The 23,138-nt window shown below is 40.3% G+C and overlaps 1 protein-coding gene across 1 annotated transcript in view; it reads right to left on the reverse strand.

Moving 5' to 3' along the window:
• LOC126199230 (ATP-dependent translocase ABCB1-like) overlaps window positions 1–10,989 on the reverse strand; it is a 169,509-nt gene extending 158,520 nt beyond the window's left edge. Inside the window, exon 1 of the mRNA XM_049936022.1 lies at window positions 10,886–10,989. The gene's annotated coding sequence lies outside the window, so the exon portion shown is untranslated. The remainder of the gene's footprint in view (window positions 1–10,885) is intronic.
• Window positions 10,990–23,138: the final 12,149 nt, after the last annotated feature.

A 23,138-nucleotide genomic window follows, 5' to 3' on the forward strand; every position in this document is an offset into this window, starting at 1 on the left:
AATTGTGTCTGCCATTGTCCCTGTCTGTGGAGTGAAGACAATATGAATGTAACAAGGGAAGGAACATTAATAATTTATGTCTTGTCGGCGATGTAGGTTTGGAGTTACAGCCAAGATTCAATAAGGAAATGATGGGTGATAACGTCGACAGTAAATCTTACACTGAACTTAAAGGATTTAGGGAATGTATGGAAAATATAAATCTGGATGGCCAGAGCGGGATTTGAATCTTACTTCGCCAGTCTTTGAGACCATTTCCTCGATTGTTGCGCCATCTGGCTTGGATTGTATGCCACATCGAACAGAGGACCCGTGGCAGGCAGCGAAATAGCATCCCAAGAAGGCACGAAGTTCCCTTCAGCACCCACCCAGCTTTCCCCACATTTCTCCTGGAAGACGCAGTGCCGTGATTATGTTACATAAAAGCACATAAATGATTTGTTCGTTCGTACGACATGCCCCTCTTTCTGCATAATCGAAAGTTTGTTTCTTCAGACAATGCAAAGGGCCAATTGATGCATGCACACGCATGGACTTTACCGCTAGCGCAATCGACTCCAGCGACCACGCTGGTGGGTTTTTGGAGGGAACATACTCCGTCGCAAGGTAAAGGCTCTTAAACAGCGCGCTGAACGAAAAGCGAAAGTTGGGTAGAGTGGGAGGTTGGCGAGAGGGCGGTGAGGTGGCACGGAAGACCCTCTGACTGTGGCAATCACGAGAGATCGGTACGGACTACGGGAGTTATGGAGCACCGCGGGCTGGGCTAGACGACTTGTTTTGCGGGATGCAATGTGAGGACGTCCTGTGAGGTGTGAGCAGAGCTGGACGCTATTCCGTGTTGAGCCGAAATTCTGAAGTTCCGGATACTGTGCTGGCATCGCGGCCTGTTAGACATGTCATACAGTGAATTCGATGCAGTCGCTGGATTTGGAATTTAGGTCCTTGTGGTCATGTCAAGGCTTACATTGCTGTTATTAATCGCACCTCATACTCTGCTCAAGTGACTGCTTGCAAATTTCTTCCCTAGAGACTGAAATTTCAAAGAAAATATTTTGGGAGGGTTGATATATTCATATATCGCCACCATTTGTGAAAGAAGCGTTTTGAACTGCTCTGTTTTGTCGAATGTGCATGATGAGACTATTACATAGGTGCACGTATTGAAGTGTATTTCATTTAGCTAATTTTACTCCTGTGTTTGTTGTAGAAGCCTGATAATACTCTGTGCACAAATCTTGTGTGCTTCAACGGGATTGTCTTGTAATTTCAAGAGACTTGGTGCGGGTTTGCGTACTCTCGACCGGAGGATGGTGCATACTTTTGTTCTGGTTCAAAATGGTTCAAATGGCTCTGAGCACTATGGGACTCAACTGCTGAGGTCATTAGTCCCCTAGAACTTAGAACTAGTCAAACCTAACTAACCTAAGGACATCACAAACATCCATGCCCGAGGCAGGATTCGAACCTGCGACCGTAGCGGTCTTGCGGTTCCAGACTGCAGCGCCTTTAACCGCACGGCCACTTCGGCCGGCTTTCGTTCTGGTCCTGTAATGTTTAACTGAACTTGATGTCACGATGTGGTTGTAGATAAATTTTCCGGGCTTATGTTTTAGAGGTTATTTTATTGATTTACCTAGGGTTATTCTAATGAACTGCTAGTGATAAATGTTTGTTTGTTGGTGACAGCATATTGCCCTTAGATTGGAAGTTATGTTATTTTGTTATGTCTTGTAATGTGCTACTAAATATTGATTGAAATTGACCTTACGTGGTCACCTATTGGTATTTGTTAACGATAATCATTTGCGGTGAATGCTATACAATTTCCTTTAATAACTTCGTATTACGGTAAAGAACCCGTGGTGATTTATTTTAGTGCCGTAATGTTCTATATTGTTTGATGTACAGAAAGTTAACAGAAATTGATCTCTTTTAAACCGTAACAGTTAATAGTGCCCGTGTGACTGTATCATTCTGATTTCACATTAATTTTATTTATGCTCTTACTTGGTCCTGTGTGTTTCCGTTTCCAAAGATTAATACATTTACGGATTAACTGAGCTGAAGTTTTATCAATGTATATCTTTTGAGTATCAAGGAGTGAAAGATTTTACTGTAATAAATTTTGCCTTAATAAGTGGACGTGCAGCATCTTTCCACTGAAGGAAGAGTGTTTCCTAACGGAGTTGCTGAACTGGTATAAGATCTTCCTAGAGCGTGGTTTCACAAACGTTGTGGGCAGGAGTAAACAATATGTTATACTTAGGTTTCCACAGCCCTTCCATTTCGATTTCAGCACAAAATTCATTCAGTTAGATTCTCAGAAGTGTGTTCGTTAGGGCATGGGCCGGGACGGTGCAATGTTCACATTCTGTTCTTGAGTCGTGGCGAAGACATTTTTAGTCACATCGTTGTGATACGCCATTTATTTCATTTCTTCATGGTGAAATTTCGATGACAGCTGTAACCCGGATTACACGCAGACAGAAATATAGCGACGTCCAGTAAGCCAGGAGATAAGTACGAGGTAAGACAACTGCTAAGCACATTTCATCCTCGTTACGATTGTCTGTGGTTCACTGAAGATAAGAAATCACTTTTGTCATCTGCTACATTGGCACTGCGTCCCACACACCACAAGACGTACGCATTTTGTTCTTCTATCTTATTGGACAAACTGAAAATGAGTCTAAGCACGCCATCCTGTTTTCAGTACTTACTTCGATCCCTGCCGTATGCAGGCGCATTACTAGTAAACAATTGTAGGAACCGGGAAGGTAACACCTGGGCCTGGCGGAAAGGTTTCGGAAAAGTAATATGTACCTGTTAAACGTCTACATGTACATGGTTACTCTGCAACTCACACTTAGGTGCCTGGCGGAGGGTTCATCGAACCATTTTCATACTACTCTACCATTCCACTCTCGAATGGCGCGTGGGAAAAAGGAACACCTAAATCTTTCCGTTCGAGCTCTGATTTCTCTTATTCTATTACGGTGATCATTTCTCCCTACCTAGGTGGGTGTCAACAAATTTTTGAGCATTCGGAAGAGAAAGTTGGAGATTGAAATTTCGTAAATAGATCTCGCCCCAAAGAAAACCGCCTTTGTTTCAGGGACTGACTACCCAACTCGCGTATCATACCAGTGACACTATCACCCCTATTGCGTGATAACACGAAACGAACTGCCCTCCTTTGCACATTTTCGATGTCCTCCGTCAATCCTACCTGGTAAGGATCTCATACCACGCAGCAATATTCCATCAGAGGACGGACAAGTGTAATGTAGGCTGTCTCTTTACTGGGTTTATCGCATCTTCTCGGTGTTCTGCGAACAAAGCGCAGTCTTGTTTCGCCTTCCCCACAATATTATCTATGTGGTCTTTCCAATTTAAGTTGCTCGTAATTGTAATTCCTAGGTATTTAGTCGAGTTGACAGCCCTTAGATTTGTGCGATTTATCGTATACCCAAAATTTATCTGATTGCTTTTAGTACCCATGTGGATGACCTCGCACTTTTCTTTGTTTAGTGCCAATTGCCACTTTTCGCATCATACAGAAATTCTCTTTAGATCATTTTGTAACTGGAATTGATCGTCTGATGATTTTACTAGACGGCAAATTACAGCATCATCTGCAAACAATATAAGGGGGCTGCTGAGATTATCACCAAGATCATTTATGTAAACCAGGAACAGCAGAGGGCCTATGACACTACCTTGCGAAACGACAAATATCACTTCTGTTCTACTCGGTGATTTACCGTTTAACACTACGAACTGTGACCTCTCTGAGAATAAATCACGAATCCGGTAACACAACTGAGACGATACTCCATATGCACGCAATTTGATTAATAGTCCGTTGTGAGGAACTGTATCAAAAGCCTTCTAGAAATCTGGGTATATGAAATCGATCTAAGATCCCTTGTCGACAGCATTCATTACTTTATGGGAATAAAGAGCTAGCTGTGTTGCACAAGAACGATATTTTCTGAATCCGTGTTGGTTATGAATCAATAAGTCATTTTCTTCAAGGTGATTCATAATGTTCGATTACAGTATATGCTCCAGAATTCTACTGCAAATTGAGGTCAGTGATATGGGTCTGTAATTCAATGGGTTACTCCTATCTATTTTCTTGAACATTGATGAAACCTGTGCTACTTTCCAGTCTTCAGGAACAGACCTTTCGTCAAGTGAGCGGTTGTATATGATTGTAAAGGAAGGCGCTATTGTGTCTGCATGCTCTGAAAGGAACCTGACTGGCATACCTTCTGGACCAGATGACGGCTTTCTCAAGTGATTTGAGTTGTTTCGCGTCACCTAAGGTATCTACTTTTATGTCACTCATGCTAACAGCTGTGCTGGTTTAGAATTATGGAATATTTACGTCATCTTCTTTTGTGAAGAAATTACGGAAAACTGTATTTAGTAACTCCGCTTTAGTGGCACCATCATCGGTAACATTTCCATCGCTATCGCGCAGTGATGGTATTGACTGTCTTTTGCCGCTGGTGTACTTGACATACGACCATAATCTCTTTGGGTTTTCTACCATATTTTGAGGCAATGTTTCATTGTGGAAACTATTAAAAGCATCTAGCAATGACGTCCGGACTAAATTTCTAGCTTCCGTTAAAGTTAGCCAGTCTTGGGGATCTTACAGAAAAATACAAGGTAATCTATAGCAGAGTAGTGCCCAGTGTTTGAGGATCTTGATCTGAGAAAAAAAAAGTATTTAAAATTTCAACTGCCCCCATCGCATGCCGTACGTATAGGCCACAACAATAAGTGGAATTCAGGTCTGTACGAAGACAAATAGTATTTATTCCCTCGCCATAAAACTTCAGAATATGGCCAATGGAAGCTATGCAATAAGCTTTCAATAAATTTGGAAGTCAGTCTTATACGCAGATCTATAAAAACCATAAGTATATAGCTCAAGTTACCTGTCCCAATATTCACATTTCATAATGGCACAGACTTGGAAGATAATGATTGCTGTATGATTGGATTCTGTATCTGCAACTGATTTACCGATGAAGATCACAATGTACTTCCTACGTCAGACACTATCGCATGGCCGAGCGGTTCTAGGCGCTACAGTCTGGAACCGTGCGACCGTTACGGTTATGTCAGGTTTAAGTAGTTCAAGTTGTTTCTGAAAGTATTTGTATGGAGTGTAGCCATGTATGGAAGTGAAACATGGACGATAAATAGTTTGGACAAGAAGAGAATAGAAGCTTTCGAAATGTGGTGCTACGGAAGAATGCTGAAGATTAGATGGGTAGATCACATAACTAATGAGGAGGTATTGAATAGAATTGGGGAGAAGAGGAGTTTGTGGCACAACTTGACAAGAAGAAGGGACCGGTTGGTAAGACATGTTCTGAGGCATCAAGGGATCACAAATTTAGCATTGGAGGGCAGCGTGGAGGGTAAAAATCGTAGAGGGAGACCAAGAGAGGAATGCACTAAGCAGATTCAGAAGGATGTAGGTTGCACTAAGTACTGGGAGATGAAGAAGCTTGCACGGGATAGAGTAGCATGGAGAGCTGCATCAAACCAGTCTCAGGACTGAAGACAACAACAACAACAACAACAAGTTCTAGGGGACTGATGACCTCAGACGTTAAGTCCCCTAGTGCTCAGAGCCATTTGAACCATTTGAACACTATCGCATACCTAGAACTGCAAGAAACACTACGTGACTAAAAGTATCCTGAGCGTATGAGTGGACATTAATGGAGGCTGTGTTAACCAATCGCCCTTGCGACGGCTGAAACTCTGCTGAGAACACCTTTAATGATATTTCTTCTCAATGGCAGAAACCAGAACAGGTAGTTCTGGAGCCAAACCGACGTTCTAACTCATCCCAAAGTGGTTCTATTGGGTTGAAGTGGGGACTCTCGGCAGTCCAGTTCATTCCAGGAATCACTTTCTCGGAAGTGCTGAATTTTATCATAGAGCATATTGTCATGCTGATACAAATCATTACGCTCTCCGAACTGTCCCTTAATCGTACGCAGAACACAAAGCAATAAAATATGTTCCTGTCCCTCCGCATTTAGCGTTTTCTTAGGTGCAATAAGGGAACCACAGCCTTATCACACACACCGTAAAACAACTTTGTTCCACTGTTGTCATTACACACGACGGCAGAGATCGTTCTACGTGCATCTGTCACACCCAAACCGTCCCGTCAGATTATCACAGGGTATAGCGTGAGCCATTGCTCCAGATGATTAGTTTCGTGCCATAGACTCTCCACTGATGCCTCTGTTTACACCACTTCAACCGTCGCTTAGCACTGTCAACTGAAACGTGTGACTCATGTCGAGCTACTCGCCCTTTTTACCCCATTAATTTTAACTCCCTACGCGCAACAATTGTGCTAGCTGAAGTGGTGGTAACACATTGGAAAGCACAAGTTTTACCTTCCAAAGATTTCATGCGATTTTTCTGCAACCACCTTCTGGAAGATTTGACGGTCCCTGTACGTCACTTCTTGAGATCTTCCTGACTTTGATTACGTTGTGATAGTTGCTTCATGGTTCCACGTCATTATCACATCAGTAAAAATCGACCTGGACATCTTTAGAAGGGTAGAAAAGTCCGTGATGTCTAGCCACTCCCGAATTATTGAGCTTCCCTGGCCGATATTTTCGACTATTACAGCAACTCTATTGAATAGACGATAGGCCCTACTACCTTTTATGCTGGCGTATCAGCCTCTTGTGACGTCTAAGGGCCAATTCCACATGACACAGGTGACTAGGGAGACTTTCGTTCACCTAGTGTAGAGACTGATGCCAGTCTAAGGAAGCCATCGAGCGAGGTCCGAACCGTAAATTCCGTGAGCTCAGCGACTTGTCAGACGACCGTCTAAGAGACAGATGTTACGCCTTATTTACTAACTAGGCATAGTCCGAAACAAGGAAAGCGACTGATGTACCTTACGATGACCTGCCCCACAACATCTGTTCTATGGCACCATGAGGTTATTCGTCGACGATGCAGCTTCGTGCTGGGAGTTGACATCGTCAAAAGCTTGTTGCAAAATACAGAGACACTTGTAGATGATCAGCGCCTTGTGAAAATTTTACCAGTTGACTCTTAAAGAAACGTATCGTACTATATGTGAATACAGGAAAAGTTCCTATTTTGCTTGACTACATGTTAAGCGATCAGGCACTGGAGTTATCCACAGCCTATAAGTATGTAGGAGGACTGGAGCATCTCATCGAGGAACAGGCACGTAAATTTATCCAAGTGAAGCTGGATGGCAGACTCAGATATTGTGGAAAAATCACAAGGAAGTCTGATTGTTTATTGCCACTCACAATCGGCCAATAGAATGGTATTTCAGGCATATGTTAATGATACACTAAATACCCTCCTCCACATTAGGTACTCTGGCTTACGAAGTGCCTATAAATGTGTGGATGTTCGTTTGAAGTAAATTCCGTCAAGGATTGACCAGCGATTTGATAAAATTTTAATTGTTCACCACTCATGTGGGTGATTGTTAGCCCAGGTAATTGAACTCTGCCATCCGACTGTCACGGTTATCTAGTAATCGATTACAAGAAGCTACAAAAAAAATGCTGCCCAGAACGTTGTAACGCGTAACTGACTTCTTGTCGAGTTAAGATCACTTGCTACCCTTCAATTTCAGTTACTGATGTGATTTCGAGCTCGACGAGTAAGTATAAATTCAAATTTGAATAACCCTTGTACGAGTGGGCCAATGCCTTTGAATCACTCGTGACATCGTTTCCCGTCAAATCTCCGTAGTCAACACGTTGGTGCGTGTCTAGTAATTGGATGGATGACAGTTCGTTACAGTGTAGCGCTGATGACATGCGGCGTGCATTGAGTCCTTGTGAGGGCAGTTGAGGAACCATTTAATTGGGAAGTAGCGGCCACTGAAACGGAAACTGACAACGGCAGGGAGAGCTGAGTACTGACCACATGCTGCTGCATATTTGCTTCCAGTGACGCCTATCAGCTGAAGTTGACACGCGGTCGGTCGGTACTGTTCGGGCAGAGTTTTGTATGGTGTCCTACGTGATCCTCAATCTGTGTTGCCTTTTGGACATCGAAGTCCCTTGTAGTGTCCACTGGGTCTACCACGATTCTGAAGTTAATCAATGGGAACGACTAGAAGTAGAAAATCACCTGTACACACATAGGTTTCCAAGAAGAAGGAACAACTTGCTTTCTTATTGGCGTAATGGACACAAATAAATTACATGCGCAACGTGCCATAAACAACACTACAATGCCCTCTGTAATCACTAATCCACTACAAATCACCAAAGATAATAATCAAGTAATGATGACCGCGCGAAATATGACAGTCGTTATCAGGCTTCATCATAATCCAGGAAAACGGCACTTAGGCCTTTGAAAAACAAGTTATAATTGCAGCTGAAATAATATGTATTATCTCGAAGTACAATAATTACAATAACAGACAAAGTGTAACGTCATTTATCCAAGTTTAGTTCAGAAAATGGCACTGAGAAAAAGAATTGTCACCTCTGTTATCGATCCAAATTTTCAATTAAATGTGTGTAAGTCGAATGAACGCAGTTAAATGAAAGTGACTGTACATTTGATGTCATTAACATCGGAAACAGTACGACTACTGTCAAAGAAATAGACATCCTCCCAAGACACACCGAATCTTTCAACGTAACTAAACGCAGAGTCTTTCCACTAAGTAATTAAGGAACCTCTGACAGTAAAATAACACGAAATATTAATTAACATGTAAGACGTAAACTGAGATGAACACTTGGCAATGAAAAATAGTGTGATCTACGTAGCAAATAACTATAGAAATTCAAGATTTCGTGATCCTTCGGATTCATAAGCCATATATTGAGAAAATTTGAGTTAATGATTTCCATTCTTCATAGAGTTAATGCTGTTCTCATATACAGAGTTACACCAAAACTCTAGAGAAATCTTGTATAATTATCAGTTACTTAAATTGTGATAATTTATAATGTGAACTTTTGCCTGTCCGTTAAAATATTGTTACTTATTTATAAAGCTCTCATACATATCGCACAAACATCTAACAACACTATAGGAGTTCCTCGACATACCTACTTACATATGTTTTAAATTTCCATAAGACCCTGAATTGAATCATGTATATGACTTCAATAATTCACTTTAAATTACATACATTTCATCAAACAAGGATGTTTACTTCTATGCTATCAATATCACTGCGATGTTTAGTCTAAATACCATTAAATGTGCCATGGATTGTGATGTATTAAGAGTGAATTATATCTATGTCTATTTTTATACAACAGAGAAGTCATATTTAGTTATCAGAGAAACTTGTCCTCAGTCTATTTACTATTTTATTTTTCTTTTAGATTTTTAATATGTAGTTAGTAATTTAAGTTCAGTTGTTTTTAATTTTTGTTGGTTGTTGTGGTAATGTTTTATTCTTGCTTATCTGTTCACTTGTACTTTGCATTATTTGTGAATTTAGTTCCACTAAATCTTCTTAAGAGCTGTAACATGATGTAATTACCAAGCAATTTTGGAATTGCAATTCTAATTAATTTTGGTATAATTTCAGCAACTATTTATGGTTATGCAATTAAGTTTATTTTCTTAAATAGTAGTTCATAATTTAAAGAGTTAAATTATAAATTTATTAGTTGATATTTAAATATTTTTCTATCGTTTTTAAAGAGCTACAATTTGATACCTTATGACTTAAGAACCACATATTTCACATTAAAGTCATTGTGCTAAGTTTCATAATATTTTGTAAGATAACTATTTTTATTCTAGATATAAATTGAGTAAGCTGATGTATTACACCCCTGTATAAATATTGTCAGAAATATTTACATATCTGTAGCTATCAGAAAATGTTGAGACAATATCTCTATTTGGTAATACACAAGCCACAGCAACAATTATTCTCCAGAACAATGACACTTAATACAGTATCTAGTTCCATTTAAATTTTTTTTCTTTCTCATCGGTCTTACAGCCTCTGAGGTAGTCTATACAATGGTTACACTCTAAGTTATTCATTTACATGATTTTTAGATTGTAATTTCCTTTATATAAGGGCTGTCAATAAATAAAGACTTTTTTCTATACTTTGTGGTTTGACAACACTGTTTCAACAATGATGAGCATTAGACTCACTGTTTTTCTTGTTGTTGGCTGTTTTGGTTGACTAAATACCTCATGTATTCAAGTTATACGATGTGTGTAATGAGGATATAATCGCAGACGGTGTGTGGATAAACATTATAATCAGACAAAAGGACCAATTGACCTTTCTTCAGCAACTTGAGGTTAAGACATAATGCCTTTGTTACACTATTTCTTTACTGAACCATTTGAGCTTTTTTAGTTTTAGTTATTTTTCTTTCATTGTCTGGAATTTTATGCTCTGAGTGACGTTCCATAATATACCCCTTTCCTTTGTGCTTCGTGTAAGCTAGGGTATTATATTCAGTTTCTGAGAGTACTTGTGTAACACGTGGCTATTGATAGGCGTAAATGACACGTAAAATTCGTGAACCCTTTTGTGTATAAGTCACAGTATTGCTGTGTAATACGGCTCTGTTGTTTGTACATCATAAAACAAGCCAGTTTACTGTTTACGTATGAAACCGAAAACTAATGAAGTAGTAGGATACCTAAATTGTGTTGTTTACAATTTTTACCGTACAATGTAGATTATGTAAAACCATTAGGCACAGTAACTAATAACGAAAATAAAGTTCATGAATCGTTGCCATACCTGAGAACACAGAGTCCACTTCGCTGTGGCACTGAGAAGCTAAATTGCTAAGTGATTAAGAAATATGACGCAAGCACATCTTACCAGGTACACACACGGTTGCCGCAAGCGGCTTCTGCACTGGAACTGCTAGTGCCACTACTGCAGCACGTTTCCACGTGCCCCTTTATAAGAGCAGTATAGCTTACGTAAAGCAGAGATCGATCTCCAAATCCGGGACGCTCTTTTCTTATCTGGACAGTTATCAGAACTGATAAGCTCTCTATGTCGTGCCCTGATAAGCCTTTCGGGTTTCACCAGATGTGTAAGTGTGCCGTTAGTACGCTGGAGATAAAAGAGACAAAATAAAGTAATAGAATAATCGGTGTGGCGTTTGTCACGTGATAAATGCGCGGCCCACTGATCACTACTTCGTCTTCTGCATAAAGCCTCGTAGGACGACTGCACCGGAAGGAGGAAAAATTACGCTTCTATGTTGCGTCAACGATGACGTCATCAAGATATGGTTATGTAGGAGTATGTCGTTTTTCAGCTATAGAAATTACGTCCACTATTTTCCCTTAATCTCTTAAATTCCACACAAAGATGGAAAAGGAGTGTTTCATCTGACGTAATCGAGTTGTGATTATATATTTCTCTTGCTGTTGTATTCTTTCAAAATCAATCTACTGACAAGCTGTCGATTCGGAAAACTTGCGTACTTTCTCAAGGAAGTTTGTACATACTTGTCTGCGAGATGGCTGCTGGGTGCCACTATTTAACGATCCACGTAGACTTCCGGGTTAACGAGGGCTTTCAATAAAGAATGAACACAATTTTTATGGTCATAATTTCTCGCGCTAAAATTTAATCTTATGGTATTCTGTTAGCTTAAAGTGTAAAAACATGCCATAGTAGTTTCATTGTTGGGGCTCCTGGTTCTCGCCTGTGAGAAGCGGGCAAAATCAGACATGTTCAGTATCGACTACCGCTGCAATTGAGGTAACACGTGAGGAAAAATATGCTTTGAAATTCTGCTTTCCTCTCAACAAATCTTCAACTGCGGCTTATATAATGTTACAGGAGACCTATGGCGAGTCTGTTCTTCCCTACAGTACAGCTCGAAGGTAGTTTAAAATGTTTATAGAGTGGAGACAATGAATTTCATAGGAAGGTGGACCCGGTGATCCGGTTCTTACGGAGCAGCTTCTTACGGAAGAAAACAGCAACACTGCTGCTGTCATTGTGAGAGAAGATGGACGAATTATCTTATGATCGCTTTCTGAAAAACTGAACATTTCAATGGGTGCCAACCACACGTTGCTGACAGAAAAATTGCACGAAACACGTGTTTGTACCCGATGGGTTCCAAGACCGTTGATTATAGAACAGCCGGCCGAAGTGGCCGCGCGGTTCTGGCGCTGCAGTCTGGAACCGCGAGACCGCTACGGTCGCAGGTTCGAATCCTGCCTCGGGCATGGATGTGTGTGATGTCCTTAGGTTAGTTAGGTTTAACTAGTTCTAAGTTCTAGGGGACTAATGACCTGAGCTGTTGAGTCCCATAGTGCTCAGAGCCATTTTGATTATAGAACAATAGATATTAGCGTGCGTGTCTGCATGTAGTTAAAGTTGATGTTAGAGAAAGATCGGGAATTTCTTTCAAATGTAATCTTTGCTGATGAAACGTGGCTACATCATTTTGATCCTGAGAGCAAACAGCAAAGCTCAGTGTGGAAATCTCCTTCATCACCAACCCCCCAAAAACCAAAAGTGGTTTCTTCTGCTGGGAAAGTTATGGTCATCTCATTCCTTGATATAGACGGAATGGTTCATCAGCATATTGTACGTGAACACACATCAGTAACATCCTGAAAACATTGCAAGTCCATATCAGGCGCAAAAGACCACATTTCCTTGAAACAGGCTGAGTGCTGCACCACGATAATGGTTCAATATGGCTCTGAGCACTATGGTACTAAACATCCGAGGTCATCAGTCCCCTAGAACTTACAACTACTTATACCTAACTAACCTAAGAACATCACAAACATCCATGCCCGAGGCAGGATTCGAACTTACGACCGTAGCGGTTGCGCGGTTCCAGACAAGCACCTCGAACCACGATAATGCGCTGCCGCATACTGCCAATGTTGTTGCTGAATATCTTGCAAACATCAACGTGAACTGCATCCCTCACTCTCCCTATAGTCCGGATTTAGCCCCATGTGACTTTTTTCTATTCTCTAACATAAAGAAACGCCTTTGTGGGAGGCATTATCAATCATCAGAAGCAGTAGTGAAAGCTGCCGAGGCGATTTTCTAAACCTCTCAAAAAATGGTTTCCATCATGTATTTGAATACTGGCAGAAACGCTGAAACATGTGCATCACATTCGTGGGAGACTGCTATGAGAAGCACCATCAAAATTATGAGAACGAGTAAAGGTATGTTGTCAAAATGAATTATGATTATTCTTTGTTGAACAACCCTCGTAATTGTCTTCGTCCTTCAACTGGCTCAATCCCTTCAAGATCTTGTTGGCAGAATGAAGGTGGCTAACTATACCTGAAGTCTTAGGCGGTCATAGCTAATGACTTTTATTCAGTACTAGCTGAGTACCAGCTGCTACCCGTGTTTGTATTTACTCGAATCTTGTATCCTCCCCTCCCTTCTTTGTTCACCTCTTTCACCCCTCTTTCTATCTACACCTCACCACTCCCCCCCCCCCCCCCCGTCTAACGCCTCTTCTCTCACCTTTTCATATCCATTTCCTCCTCCACATCACTCTCTCCATTTCCTCCTTCCCCTGCCCCCACCCCTCCTTACACTAATCTGTGATCATCTCCTCCTTCCTACATTTTGCCCGTCCATCTCTTCCTTCTTCTCCTCTCACTAAGTTATCACCCCACCCCAGTGACAAGCTAGTCGTACCTGGTAATCCGGTTGGTATTATGGATTTATTTATCAATTGTCATTTTATTTGTATTTCACAGCTGCTTTTAGAGTTTCCGAATTTTCATTTTGTCATTTGGAGAAAGTGAGTGGAGCTGTAGACGCTAGAAAATGGAGTGACAAAAAGAGAAATCGGAACGATTCCCACATATACTTGTGTTTGATTTCAGTAGAGAGGTGACAGCAGTGGAGAAAATAAGAAAATAGTTTCCTCGTTTTAAGAAGTATCGCTTTTATATTAGTCACTCTCCTCGTTCAGGAAGACCTTCAGGCTTTAATGGAGATCGTTTAAACGAACAATAAACAGCGATCCACGTCAATGTACTCGAGAGCTGGCAGATGTGATGAACTGTAATCATTCCAGCATCGTGCGAAATTTTCATGCAGTGGGGAAGGCGTGGCATTTCTGCCTGCTCGTCATCAGCCAGCTCGTGAACAACACCGACGATTCGTTACCGGTGACGAGAAATGGAGTCTTTATGGTAACATCAGGAAAAGAAAAGAATGACTATGCCCAAATAAAGCAGCAACTCCACATACAAAGGCCTAAGCACATTCACAAAAAATAGTGTTACGCCTCTGGTGGAACAGCGACAATGTGGTGTACTACGAAATATTCGCGCGAGGTGTACCTATGACTGGGTGAGAGAATCTCTGCTGAACAGCAAGTTGCAAGAAATTCCAGATATGCTCAATAATGTTCATTTCTGAGGAGTTTGGTAGACAGCGGAAGTGTTTAAACTCAGAAGAGTGTTCCTGAAGCGACTCTGTAGCAATTCTGGACGTGTGGGGTGTCGCATTGTCCTGGTGGAATTTCCCAAGTCCGTCGGAATGCACAATGGACATGAATGGATGCACGTAACCAGACAGGATGCTTACGTACGTTTCACTTGTCAGACTCTTACCTAGACGTTTCAAGAGTCCCACATCACTCCAACAGCAGACGCCCCACGCCACTAGGCAGCCTCCAATAGCTTGAACAGTCCCCTGCTGACATGGAGCGTCCATGGGTTCATGAAACTCTCACCATATCCGTACACGTCTATCCGCTCGATGCAATTAGAAACGAGACTTGTCCGACCAGTCAATATGTTTACAGTGATCAACAGTCCAATGTCGGTGTTGACAGGCTCAGGCGAGGCATAAAGCTTTGTGTCGGGCAGTCATCAAGGGTACACAAGTGGACCTTCGGGTATAAAACCCCATATCAATAATGTTTCGATGAATCGTTCGCGTGTTGATTCTTGTTGTTGGCCCAGCACTGAAATCTGAAGCAATTTGCGGAAGGATTGCGCTTTTCTCACGCTGAGCAGTTCTCTTCAGTCATTATTGGTCCCGTTCTTGCAGTATCATTTTCCTGTAGCAGCGGTGTCGGAGATCTGATGTTTTACCACATGCCTGATATAAACGGTACACTCGTGAAATGGTCGTACCGGAAAATCCCCACTTCATCGCTGCCTAGAAGATGCTGTGTTCCACCACCCGCGCGCCACCTGTAGCACCACGTTCAAATTCACTTAAATCTTGATAACCTGCAGTAACAGATCTAACAACTGCGCCCGGACACATGTTGTCATACACAGGGGTTGCCGACCCCAATGCCGTTTACTACCTGCTTATATATCTCTGTATTTGAATACGCATGTCTATATTACTTTCTTTGGTGCTTCACTGTATTTCATACACATCTCTAGCGAATTTTTCACTGTAGTTTCATTCTCTCGCTCTCAGTGTTTATGATGGTGTGTCTCCAGAACTATGTGTCTTGTAATTATGTGTTTCTTTCGGTTCATTCACCAACGTATGAACATAATTTTTGTGAAATGTGTTGCGATTAGAGGTAGGAACATGATAAGAAAGTTTTTCACTCTTCTCATTGTTTATGACGTAATATATCCTGAACTATGTGAGGTAAAGTAAAATTAATTTGCTGGTGCATTCGGTGATGTATGTGAATACTGTTTGCAACACGTGTCGCGAAGACAGTTGGTAATAAAGTAGTAATAACTTGTGAAGTCATGGCTTTTGCGCCATTTTTACTGTATGAACATTGAAATTGTAGTAAGTGATAAAGATTTTTCTTTCTTTATTTGGTGGTGTTTGTCAAGTAGAAAATGTTTCACAAATGTTTTAAATTTGTGTAAAGTTTGTTGCAGGTCACTAAGTGCTGGAATTCTCAAAATCAGGACAAATAAAGTATGGCTATTCGCGTGTCATGGGCTACACTACTTTTCCTCCCCTATGCCTTCGATAGGTAGATGTTTCTTTTCAAGCAATTTGCGACAACTGTATCAAGTTTGGTTGTAATCGGTCAAATAGTGACTGCTATCGAAGCAGGATCATCGAAGCTTCTGATTAATAACGCTACGCCTATACCATGGTGACAAACAGAAATAAGAAACCAAACACCCACTCCGTATTTGGAGCTTGTGACTTACCGGCAGTTGGTACAGCTCATAATCCACGCTATCACCGTGCTCTCACAGTACGTATCCCTTACACTGACTCACAATTTGGTTGTCTACAGGCTGAGGCCTGCGGATTCCTTTGTTATCTGAGGTTTTCAGGCTAGTGAAATAAAAATGAAGGTTGTAATTGACACTTATTTCATCACAAAGAAACAAACACAGACAGCAGGAATAAAATCGTTTGCCAAGTATCGTTGTAGAAGCTAGTGTTACAAAATTTACAGTTCTGTCACAGAGAGACAGACAGCGGCGTCTCTTAATACGTTTTTCACATCAAGCACACATTTGCCGACTGCCTGTAGCACCCAGTCGAGTGCCCTCCTATCTTGTGAAATATGAAGTTTTCATTCATTCGTCGTCTGACAGAATGGCAGAGAAACGAAAAGTCTCTCTAGTCAATCAATATTTTAATTAGTTTGGGATGAAGGCCAGAACAGAATATAAATCAAAATATTACAGTAGAATAGAGATTCCCGCATGGCATGCCGGGTAGACAGCCATAGAAATCAAGATTACGAAAAAATGAAGAAACCGAACTCTTTTGATGATATTAATTGCGCCAGCGATATTAATTGACATTCATTATTAGTTAATGAAATTTCATACTGCTTAAAATGTTGTCAACATTTGTGTCAAATCTCAGTATTAGAATTTAACAACATTAACTGGAGTTTGAATTTTGAAGATAGCGTGTACGATAATCTGTAAATTATTCCGTGTTGACGTTAAAGACCATATTTAGAAAGAAAGTAAATTACAGAAACAAGGTTATCTTATATTTGTCTTGGATTAAGGTAATAACGGATACAAAATTTCGTAGTAACAAGTCTTGGAAATCATGTTTATCAAGATTTTAAACATGGCTGCAGCAGCAACTGTTAAAATTCTTCAGAATAAAGGATGACAGCCAGAAACAGTTGCAGGATAGAATTTTTTATTAAAACTCTTGACCACGGTTTCGGTACATATAAACATACCTTCATCAGAAGTAATACTTCTAAAATTACATCATGCCATGGAGAATAATAAAATAATTATGCCAAAGGCGTCGTCAGTAATTTAAAACAACTCCATTTATACGACATGTGTAATGTGCACAAGATCATAGCGAACAATTTAACATCGTTGCTTCGCCTATGAACTCCATAGGCGAAGCAACGATGTTAAATTGTTCGCTATGATCTTGTGCACATTACACATGTCGTATAAATGGAGTTGTTTTAAATTACTGACGACGCCTTTGGCATAATTATTTTATTATTCTCCATGGCATGATGTAATTTTAGAAGTATTACTTCTGATGAAGGTATGTTTATATGTACCGAAACCGTGGTCAAGAGTTTTAATAAAAAATTCTATCCTGCAACTGTTTCTGGCTGTCATCCTTTATTCTGAATCATGTTTATCACTAGATTCGTTTTTCAGGTATGGTCGAAGTAGTTCATTGGCCACCCTCGGCCAACTCTTGTTCTTTTCCGACCCTGACGCTATTAGGTTTCGAGGGCTAGGGGACTTCCATTTCCTACCTATACTTCTACTGAGCCGAATATCTCCCGGGATAAGGAGATTACCTTCTATCAAGTTCCAACGGCCTTGTAGGAGGGCGGATGAGCGGCTAGAAGGAAGGGCACTCTCTTGCCCTTGGGGTGGGAAACTGCTCCTAAAGGCGGAGGAGCCACAAGGTGGCCAACGGCATAGAATGGAGACGGCAACGGGAAACCACTCCATTAAAGACCTGGGCGGGTATCCCAAGTATCAACAGCTTATGATGGAAAGCTCTTTGGTTAAATTCTCCGGAGGTAAAATAGTCCCCCATTCGGATCTCCGGGCGGGGACAACTAAAGAGATACCAAAATCCAAAAGCATTAATGTAAGAAGGATAGCAACATGAACGTCAACTCACTTCTTAAATGTGCTAAACTGGAAAACATGAAAATGGAAAAGAAACGAATGGATATTGATGTACTGGGAGTCTCAGAAATGAGATGGCCAAAAGCTGGCGACTTTTGGTCAGGGGATTACAGAATCATACACACTGGAACAGCACAAGACAGTCCCGGGATTGCAGGAGTGGGAATTATCCTCAATAAAGAGATGGGGTCAAGAGTAAAAGGATTTGTTCAACATAGTGAGAGGATAATTTATGTCCGATTGGAAACCAAACCAAGAGACACAATCATAATCCAAGTATACAAGCCAACTACGAGGCACGAGGATGATGAAATCGACATGATGTATGACCACCTTGAAGAAGTAATTGGCAGAATTAAAGGAGCTGAAAACCTTGTCATCATGGGAGATATGAATGCCGTTGTTGGGGAAGGTAAAGAAGAGGATGTGGCAGGGAATTTTGGATTTGGATTAAGAAATGAAAGCGGGGATAAACTTGTAGAATTCTGCCATAGAAATAAACTTTGCATTACAAATACCTTCTTTAATCATCATCCATGAAGAAGATATACTTGGAAAATGCCTGGTGACATTAATAGATACCAAATTGACTTCATATTAGTGAAGCAAAGATTTAAAAACCAAGTTAAGGACAGCAGATCATATCCAGGCGGTGATGTGGAAAGTGACCACATACTCGTTATGATGACGACTGAACTAAAATTCAAGAACATTAAAAGAAGAAGTACATGTAAATGGGATTTGACAAACCTGAAAAACGAAAATACACTGAAGCGCTATCAACTGGAAACAGACAAGAAATGCTGCAATGACATCCAAAGCAGCTGGGAAAAAATAAAAACTGGTATTTTAGAAGCAGCAGAAGAAGTAATAGGAAAAGAAAGGACAGAGAAAAGGAAGGAATGGATCACTAATGACCTACTAATTATGATGGAAGAAAGAAGGAAATTAAAAAATTCTGTGAAGAATGAAGACCAAGAGAAATACAAGAGTCTGAAAAACAGAATCAACAGAGAGGCAAAACAAGCAAGAGAAAAATACCTTGATGATCTCTGTATTTCAGTTGAGGACAACATGAGCAAGGGAAATATCGACAAGGCCTATAAATGTGTGAGACATTGCTTTGGAGACAGAAGAAACAAATGTAGGGCTGTGATGGATGAAAATGGCAATATGTTGGATGACGATGATGAAGTTGCAAGAAGATGGAAACAATATATAGGAAAATTGTACAGCGGACCAGACTTGTCTGAAAATATCATGGAAGAAGAAACAGAAGTAGATGCACACAACATAGGTGAACCTATATTAAAGGTAGAGTTTGTACTAGCTCTGAAAAAATTGAAAACCAACAAATCGCCTGGTATAGACAATATCCCAGCCGAACTTCTGAAATCTGGAGGAGCAAAACTGAATCAGGAGTTGTATAATCTTGTTTTCAACATGTACGAGCAGGGTAAAATTCCTACAGACTTTGAGAAAAACATTATGGTCCCCATTCCAAAGAGGGCAAATGCTACAAGATGTGAAAATTATACGACACTCAGCCTAGTTACTCACGCCTCTAAAATATTAATCTCAATTATCCTAAAACGCATAGAACAAAAAGTCGAAGCTACACTCTCCGAAGACCAGTTTGGAATCCGGGAAGATAGAGGAACCAGAGAAGCAATATTTGCTCTAAAACTAATAATAGAGAAACGACTAGATAAGAACCTTAAAACATACATAGCTTTCGTAGATGTAGAGAAAGCCTTCGATAATGTTAAATGGGATAAGATGTTTGAGGTACTCAAAAAAGTAGGGATAGACCATAAAGATAGAAAAATGATATGGGACCTGTACAAAAAAGAGACAGCAGTTATCCGTGGACGGACAAAACAAGAAGAGGTGCAGATACGGAAAGGTGTCCGGCAAGGTTGCGCACTATCCCCTGTTATCTTTAACGTATACATTGAAGAGGCGCTGAAAAAAGTAAGGGAAAATTCACAGACAGGTGTAGTAATTCATGGCCAACGAATAGATATGATAAGATATGCCGATGATATAGCTGTCCTGGCTGAAAGTGAAGAAGGTCTTGTAGTCCTACTGAATAGAATGGATAAAGTTATGGGTGAAGAATATAATATGAGAATTAATAAAGCAAAAACAAAAGTAATGGCATGCGGCAAAGAAGATCAAGTGAAAGTCCAAGTTCATGTAGGCAATGAACTGCTTGAACAAGTTGATAAATTTACTTATCTGGGCAGTAATATTACCAGGGATGGAAGGAGCAAGGCAGAAGTGAGAAGTAGAATAGCTGAAGCAAAGGCTGCTTTTAACAAGAAGAATAACATATTAACATCTAACAGCATCAGCCTTGAAACCAGGAAAAGATTTTTGAAATCATATGTGTGGAGTGTGGCATGCTATGGGTGTGAAACATGGACTCTCGGGACAGAGGAACAGCAGAAGCTAAATTCTTTTGAAATGTGGTGCTATAGACGCATGCTCAAAATAAAATGGATCGACAAGGTCACAAACGAAGTGGTTCTGGAAAGAGCAGGTGAGAAGAGAAGCTTCTGGAGTTTCATTGTTAAAAGAAGGGTGCAATTTACAGGCCATCTATTAAGACATAAAGGACTCCTGAACACAATCATAGAGGGATATGTCGAGGGAAAAAGACCAAGAGGAAGACCACGACTGAGGTACATGGATCAAATCGTGAAAGATGTGGGATGTAACACCTATAAAGAAATGAAGAGAAAAGCTGAAAGACGCACAGAATGGAGACAAGCTGCCATTGTAGCTGTTGCAAACCAATCCTTGGATTGACCACTACAGAAGGAGTTCATTGAAGTCGTTGTCAGCAGTACAAATTATTTCATTTGGAACTGAAGGTGTATTTGAATCTCTTCTATGGTGTCAGCTTCGTTAAATGTTCTTAGAGGAGGAAACTAACAGTGACAACTCTCTCAATTCTGGTACGTGTGTCGGCAAGTCACACGCTCTGATGATGTGAAGCTTTTATTTAATAAAACAAACCTAATGTTGGAAGCGAACGTTTTCTACTATGAGACGTGAAAAAATTAAGAAAATTGAGAGTAACGACTTCACAGAACTGTCAGAAGAAATGAAAGAACTTGTAAAATATGGGCGACGGAAACACAGGAGACAGACTACAAGCCCGAAAAAAATGTGTCTGAACACCCGAAGAATGGAAAGAATTCGCGAAAATACGGAAGATCTCCATTAAAATAATCCATAAAGCAAAAAGGGGTTACGAAAACAACAAGTTAAAGGAGAAGGAGACAGAAGAGAACTTCAACAAAATAACACACGAGATTGTAACAGAACTTTAAGAGAAAATATAATAGGATATCGATCATCGAGCTTGTACTTCAAGACGGAACACTGGAGATTAACCCGAAAACAGCTGTAAGGCACTCACGCTATAGCACACTATTCTATTGTGATAAACCAACAGGCAAATTACAGTCCGAAAAGGCAAAACGTAATCCGGATCCATAAATCCCAACACTAGGAAATCGTGAACATAAATCATTCAAAAATAACAGAGCATCCCGATATAATGGGATCCATAAATCCCTACACTGGGAAATCGTGAACATAAATCATTCAAAAATAACATGGCATTCCGATATAATGGTTTGCGTTCGAGACACTTGAAATTAGGCCACTAAAACATTACACCCAAAATCTACAGACTCGTCGAAAATGTGTGGGAGTCAGGAAAGCTAGTAGAAAGAAAGATCAGCCCCAATATATCCCCTTCACATGAAAGGAGACAAACAGACACTAAAATATTCGGAGAAATTTCATCACTACCCGCCACAAATAAATTATATCCAAAGACCTGTTAAATCGGCTGGAGCCTCAGGTGGAACCACAGATAGACTACCAATGAGGGCTATGGAAGGAGAGATCATGCATTGGACTGAAATTCCAACAATAGCTCAATAAAATTCATCACCTTCAAGTAATTCTGTCACTTCTGAGATACAGAGAAGAGAAACGCTTCTTAACACACTGGAGGAAATGGTGAAGAGCAAGACCAGAAAGGAAATGCAGAAAACATTTACAAATACCACGTCGAAAGGGATATCCATGGGAGACGTCTCGGAACCATTCGTGTTCAAGACAAAAGCGAGACAGGTAGGTTGTCTAACACTCATTTCAATCAAGTTCAGAGAAAATTATCGGGATATGGAACAAAGGAGTCAGAATGGTAAAGATTGGGAGACACAAGAAAAGAAATGTCAAAATAAAATATCTGGTCTTTGCTGATAATAGAGCATCACAATAAATAATAGATAAGAAACCAGATATGATCTAGAGTCACTACACTAAATCGTATCCAGACTAAAAATCTCGTATGTAAAAACGTAGTACATGGAAACAAAATCCACAGACAAAGACCCAATGAAAACTAAATACGAGATTATAACACTAGTAGACAGTTCCAAATATATCTCGGGTAGATGGTACATAACAACAAAACTGAACTCAAAATCCAGCAAAAAAAGGAGCACAAGACTACAGCAAAGACACAGACTTAGATGGACCACTACAACAAAAGAAATGTCTCCACCAATGTTAAATTAAGACAGTATAGTACCGTAATCTCACCAGAGGCCTTGTGCGTTCCAGAAGCAATAGCAGTGAAGGGGAAAACGAAAATGAACGCGATAGAAAAACAAGAGAGAATACTACTCCTTGGAAAATGCAGTGCGGTTCAGAACGAGGGAATGTGGATAAAGAGACCGACAAAATAAATGTACGAAAAAACAGAGATAATTATAAACATAATCAGGGGGAAAATATGTTATGTCGAGCACCTCAACTCAATTGACATTCATTTAGATAATTAGTAAAACCCGTCTCAGCTATATTGGCACACAACTGTAGAGTGACTATAAATTCCGTGATAAGTGTTGAAATGTACGTGTTGAGTAAAAAGCAAATAACCACCTAAAAACAGCAGTTTCGATCTATTTCCACTTTACCGCCTTAAATGGTGTCTAACA

The sequence above is a fragment of the Schistocerca nitens genome, chromosome 8 (assembly GCF_023898315.1).
Source record: "Schistocerca nitens isolate TAMUIC-IGC-003100 chromosome 8, iqSchNite1.1, whole genome shotgun sequence".
NCBI classification, from domain to species: domain Eukaryota; kingdom Metazoa; phylum Arthropoda; class Insecta; order Orthoptera; family Acrididae; genus Schistocerca; species Schistocerca nitens.